The 4975-nt window shown below is 45.7% G+C and overlaps 1 long non-coding RNA gene across 1 annotated transcript; it reads left to right on the top strand.

Moving 5' to 3' along the window:
* The first annotated feature begins 345 nt into the window (after nucleotides 1-345).
* Nucleotides 346-4053, top strand: LOC106148711. Its single transcript, XR_001234363.1, has 3 exons — nucleotides 346-2374; nucleotides 2818-2998; nucleotides 3920-4053. It is a non-coding gene; the product is annotated as an uncharacterized LOC106148711 (long non-coding RNA).
* Nucleotides 4054-4975: the final 922 nt, after the last annotated feature.

Here is a 4975-nt window from a genome sequence, read left to right as displayed (position 1 = left end):
TAAACTTAATTTTAGTTTCTCATAAGTGCAGCTGCATTTTCTATTTAATTACGGGTTTTCAACAGTAGTAATTTTTCCTTGACCTACTCAATCTCAAAAGTCAGAAAATTGCTTCTTTTTAAAAACTGACAATGGCACGGTATGTTTCCAAAGGAAAAAAAGACAAATTACAGAAAACCATTAGTTTAAGCATATTTAAAATAGCCAGGAAGAAGTTCTAATAGAAAACTTGGTGAAATAGGAGTGAAAGTTATGTGTTGTTTTTATTTCATGGGGTAACATGGATGTGAAGATATTATATTATTTGCTTTTTTTCTCCTAAAAGTAAAATTAAAATGTGCTGAATAATTATAAAAAGCCCAGTGCACAAAGATGCATTGTCTCTTACTCACTGGTAAAAGCATTTATTTTCATGGTTGTAAATTTGTAAATTTTACACATCCCATCTGTAGCTTGTGTAGAAGGTGAATAGAAAAAAATGTTTTAAAAGTGAAAAATTTAGCTTTGAAGACTTGAGAAATCAGATAGTTAGATAAGGGAATGGCAGAGCCGTGGCCTTTGAAAACACAGTGAGATCAAAGTCAGAATTTCCAGACAAATGGAGAGAAAAAAATATTTTGTCCTAAAATTGTTAAATGATAGTGACGTGTAAACATGTTTTGCAGAATGAAAAGCAAAATAATCTTCCTGATTTAACAAAGTGGGCTTCTTGACCACGGAGGAGAAGGGATGGGCTTTTTTGTTTATTTGATAAAGGTTTTATAGAATATGCTATTATGGAACTGTTAGCTGGCCTCCCTTGTGGTCTGTGACTGATTTGTGAGTTAGGCTTCTGATCACTGACTGATTACAGAAAGAAAAATTTAATTGTCAGTGGATAATTATTCACTATTTGATTTTCTTTTATCAGGCTCAAAAACTTTTTTGTGTGTATTACGATTTCTCCTGATTCTTAGAGGGATATCAGAGCATATTTCCTGGAAGTGAGTTAAACCTGGCAGGATAGCCTGTCTAAATCTTGGTTATTAATAATCTTCTTTTCATCATTTGTGGGCCCGGTACAAATGGTGTCTTCACTCCTGAGGCATGGTTTCAGTGCTCGGGTTAATCAAAAGGGCCAGGTGACAGGCTGTGAGCCACGGGCACTGCCCGGCTCCACTGCGAATGGTCCACCCAGCCAGGAAGTCAAGGGAAGGTTTGTAATGGAAATCAGGGTGGCTGAGACACTGAGCGCTTTGATCTCCGCTAATTTTGATAGAGTTGATATCCATCGAATGACCCAGAACCTCTTTCCAAGTGCAAAAACCCAGGTTGCCTGGAAGTTGGAGGCTCAGATTACTGTAAACTCCACGGGATACCACTGACAGGGAGCTTAATCTGCCTCCCCCAGTCCAAAGTGGGTGTTCCATTTTGTAACGTACTTAGTGAAGCATCTCTCTTACAGTCGGCTGCTGCTTGTGCCCATGACTTGTGCTCGTGGCCCCAGGAAGGCGGCAGTCGGGTCCTCAACAGCTCCTTCAGGGGCTCTGAATTCAAACAAACCCTTGTGGTGCGAAAGAAGGGGCTTCAGAGGCTGAGGAGGGGTCGGGACTCAGTCAGACGGCAGGGGCGAGCCTTTGAAAGGCAGTTACGGCCTCATTCCTGGGATTAAAAACTCACATAAAAAGAGTTCTCTGGAGTAAAAGGGACCATGAAAAGCTAAGTGAAAAATAAATACACATTTACACCCAAATTCTTGTAAATTATCAACCCGTTAGAGGCTGACCGACGTGTCACAGGGACCACAAAGGTTTGTACCAGGGGATGACAATGTGCTGTATTGTTCCCCTCAACAGTTGAGCCATAAAACAAATGCATAATAATTTCAGGCGCTCTTTTATGGTGTCAGAATTTCGTACAGGAAGTCCTCCCAAAGTGAAGTAACTACAGATTTAACCAGATAATGTTTACCTCTTTACTTATTGAAGTATAACGAAGTTAAAGGTAAGAAGAAACCGTCTGTCTCCCAGCTGGGGATGGGGATGCATTTTAAGGGGCAGGAGAGGAAGGTGTAGGTCCTCCCAAGCTCTCTGTGTCCTAGTGTGGCTCACAGAGAGGAAGGCGACCTCTGGGCCCTGGGTGCCCCCCGTCTGGTGAAAATGCCCTTTGACTTTGCTTTTCCATTTTTCCCTTAACTGGTGCTTTATTACCGAACGCAGCGTATGCTCAGGATGGGAGGATGCTGCAGACAAGTGTTCTGGGAGGCGAGGGAGTCAGCAAAGGGTCATCTGGAAAAGCAACGGGGTGCAGTGGCTTGGCTGGGATGGAGCCCGGGCTGTCACCATGAACACAGGGCACCTGGAGGAGCAGCAGGCACTGCACTCCCGGACTCCAAGTAAGTGACCTGCTCCCTGCCTTTGCCCCCAGAAAGGAGGCCAAAGAGACGGAGGAGGAGAGGAAAGCGTGCAGGGAGGGCATCTGTCTGGGTGGGGGAAACCTGTCGGGGGTCCCCTGGGAGCAAGGGCTTCTCCGTCTCCTGCATCCTATGATCTACAACCCCTGAAACTGTACCAGCGCCCTGTTAACACAGGGGCACCGAGGTCAGAGCACAGGGAGGTCAGGGTACGAGGCAGTGCGGCTCCGAGTTTAGGCCGGGCTGTAGGAGCCCGCCTGAGGACGAGGCTGGAAGGTGGAGGGGAAGTGGGGCGAGGAGAAGAGGACCAGGTGAGCAGGCAGGGCCCTGGCCCTCCGAGCCTTGGGATTACGTGTGAATCACCACGGCTTAGCCCTTCCTAGCAGTGACTCCACCGCTCCACCTTTGTTCTCTTTAAAATGAAGTCCTCTGTCCAAGGAATCCTTTCCAACTGCAAAGCCTCAGGCCTGCCTGGAAGGCGTCAGCGGGGGGAAGTTTGTGCTGGCCTCTGCAGCTCCCGCTCTGACCTCCGAAGACCTGTGGCTCCCACATCGGCCCCTGGACCCAGGGCAGCCACACGCGAGTGGACCCTAGGCACGCTGGCAGGTTGGTGTGGCTGAGGGCGGCTTAGCAGCTTAGCTCAGACCCTGCCCCGGGGAAGGCTGGTCACAGCCAGGCCAGCAGCTGGACCAAGTTTGGGGTCATCGTTGCCATGTCTGATAGAGGCACAGCAGGAGCGAGAGGCCACAGCTTCACAGTCAGCAGGCCAGGGCCTTCGCCTGCAGCGTGGGGACTGCAAACAGGTCTGGGCTTCTCTAGACTGTCGACTGGCATCAGGAGGGTGGTTAGCAGCCAGCCTCAGGCGCTACTCCTGAAGGGTGTACTCTCAGAACTGAAGCCCACTACTTTTAGGAATAGCTCTCACCGCTGTAGTATTGGTATTAGGTTAGCATCCCTCTTGATATAGTAGGGTCACAGACGCTTCTTACGAGAAGGATCAGAACTTGGGGTTAATCTCTGGGCCGGGAGGAGTACTCTGTTTCGGATTATGTACTTTATTTAAACTCCATCCTGGTTGAAAACCCAGGGGCAGATGCTACTCCCCTCTGCTTCCTCTCCAGCCCTGTCCCATCCCTGTCCTGAGGTTCCTGTCCGCCCTCGGCCAAGGGCAAGGCTTTGCCCCTTGGCTGCAGTGTCTGGGGTGATGGTTCGCTGCCCCCTCTGTCCAGGTACTCTCTTTAATTGTCACCTTAGACCCCTCGGCCATCCTGACACGCATCTGTAATTGTCTGCACCTTTGTCGGTTGGAGTCCAGAACATATTTTATTGTAACACTTCTTTTTAAAACAGGCACTGGGATTCACTTCATGGGAGGGAAGAAAAGGATATAATATGTTGGATGTCAAATGTTTGTAAATTGGGTCTCACCTTTCCTGTTTGGAGTATAATGTAAAGAAACTCTTTATCAAATGTTTTCCTGCAGAGTAAAACATTCCCGAATAGTAAGCTTTTATGTTTTTCTCTCAGACCCATCATCCTTCCCCTTGGATTGCTGAATCTCAGCCCACAGGGATGTGTGCAGAAGGACAGCGGCATCATCTGTTGTCACCTTCAAGCCAAGCTGCTTGGTTCTCGGCACATGAAATTTTGTAATGTGTGACACCTTGTTATCAGGTATAGTAGCTTCATTGAGTTTTCACATATTTTATACATTAGCCTCATTTTTTATTAAAAATCATGATGTGAAGAGCAGTTTTATTTTTTATATTATCCAAATATTTGTAGAACAATCAGAATGTAAAAAGGATAAATTTTTAAAAAAATTTCTCAGTGAGTCATAGTGGGTTCACAAGCTAACCTGTCTCACAGGTCACATTAACCATGGAAATGTGGCTTCAGAGGCTGCATACAATGGATCCTTCCCAAATAGTAAAACTGTCATTCGAAAAATAATAAAACACTTTTAGCGGCATGAACCATTTCTGGTTTTCTTTACTTGGTGAAGCTACTGCTGTAAAGTCCAAGCTGCTTTGTTTATACTGAGATCATATTTACCGTTCCTGAGATGAACTTTTAAGAAATCTGTAAAAGCTGGCTAAAAATAGCCGTATATATATATTTTTTTGAAATTTCGTGAATATCCTGTGGTATTTGTGCGCATGGTAAGTTTTTATAAGTGTAAAAGCAAGACATTGTAGCATTTCTGGACTCTATTCCTGATTTGCAGGTTAGCTTCTTTTTGTGGACAGAAAAAGCACTGACAGAATTTAGAGTGGGGATTCTTGGAGGCTGAGAGAGTGGAGAACTGGGACCTTGGACGAGGGATGATATTAAAATTGCTGTTCTCGTTTTGGTGATGGACATCACCTTTTATGAAATTTGATACACCCCATTGTTTTCTGTGGCATTAGATGCAGGCGATAAGGAGAAAATGTTCCTCGAAATAAACTTCAAAGCTCGGTTCCTTCTCCCTCGGTGATAAAGCGACTCTAGGGAGAGAGAGAAGTGGTCCAGAGACCTCTCGCTGTGAAGCTTCTCAACATATTGCTGCCTGTTATATTGTACCGAACACATGCACTTCTG

The sequence above is a fragment of the Chinchilla lanigera genome, unplaced genomic scaffold (assembly GCF_000276665.1).
Source record: "Chinchilla lanigera isolate Chin_1 unplaced genomic scaffold, ChiLan1.0 scaffold00002, whole genome shotgun sequence".
In the NCBI taxonomy this organism is placed as follows: Eukaryota; Metazoa; Chordata; class Mammalia; order Rodentia; family Chinchillidae; genus Chinchilla; species Chinchilla lanigera.
The sequence above is the reverse complement of the archived record's forward strand: the minus strand, read 5'-3'. Positions and strand labels throughout refer to the sequence as shown.